The sequence below is a fragment of the Vulpes lagopus genome, chromosome 12, assembly GCF_018345385.1.
Source record: "Vulpes lagopus strain Blue_001 chromosome 12, ASM1834538v1, whole genome shotgun sequence".
Classification (NCBI taxonomy): domain Eukaryota; kingdom Metazoa; phylum Chordata; class Mammalia; order Carnivora; family Canidae; genus Vulpes; species Vulpes lagopus.
This window is the reverse complement of record NC_054835.1, coordinates 26,879,228-26,880,529: the sequence shown is the minus strand read 5'-3', so window position 1 is coordinate 26,880,529 and position 1,302 is coordinate 26,879,228.

Below are 1,302 nucleotides of genomic sequence, written 5' to 3'. Positions count from 1 at the left end.
TTCAGCCAATATTTATTGACATACTACTACATGTCAAGGCCTATGTTGGCCTCAGGGATGCATCCATCAGTGAATGAAAGGTTGCTACTACCATTGAAGGGCCTACAGATCTCCACATGCACTAGGACAAGTACAGCCTCATTCATGCTAAAGTATAGAGTTCTCTAAAGATTTTGCTTGTACACTCCCTCAAAAATTATGTATACCTTTATTTCTCAATCAATAAAAATTTTCAGTTTATGTTTAAATGGTTGCAAAGATGTAATTCTGTTATAAAATTAACATTTTAAAATAAAATTGCTTCATCATTGTTTTAAAAATTAAGAAAAAAGGTATTTCAATCCACGAGCATGGCATATCTTTCCATTTATTTGCATTGTCTTCAATTTATTTCATCAATTTCTTCTAGTTTTCAGAGTACAGGTTTTTAACCTCTTTGGTTAAATTTATTCATAGTTTTTTTTTATGTAATTGTATATGAAATTGTTTTCTTAATTTTTCTTTCTGAGAATTTGTTATTTGTGTATAGAAACATAACAGATTTATGTATGTTTATTTTGCATCCTGAAACTTAAATTTCATTCTTATTCTAAGAGTTTTTTTGTGAAATCTTTAGTTTTCCATATACATATATATTGGCATCTGTAATAATAACAGTTTTGCTTCTGTTTCAATTTAGATGTTTTTCTTTACCTTGTCTGATTGTTGTGGCTGGGACTTCCAATACTATGTTGAATAAAAGTGGTGAGAATGAGCATCCTTATCTTGTTCCTGGTCTTAAACAAAAAGTTTTCAGCTTTTCACTGTTGAATATGATGATAGCTATGCATTTGTCATATGGCCCTTATCATGTTGAGGTTTATTCCCTCTATACCCACTTTGTTGAAAAGCTTTTATCATAAATGGATGTAGAACTTTGTCAAATGTTTTTTCTACATCTATTGAGATGATCATGTGATTCTACCCTTCATTTTGTTAATGTGATCTATCACACTGATTGATTTGCAGATGTTGAACAACTCTTGATGCCTATAATAAATCCTACTTGATCATGGTGTATGATTCTTTTTAATGAATTGTTGAATTTAGTTTGCTAATATTTTGTTGAGGATTTTTTGCATCTATATTTATTAGTGATATTGGCCTGTACATTTTTTTTTGTGGTATCTTTGTCTGGTTTTGGTATCAGGGTAATGTCAGCATCATAAAATGAGTCTGGAAGCATTTTTGTCCTCTTCAATTTTTTTTGGAAGTTTGAGAAGGATGGGTATTAAATCTACCCTATTTGGTAGAATTCACCAG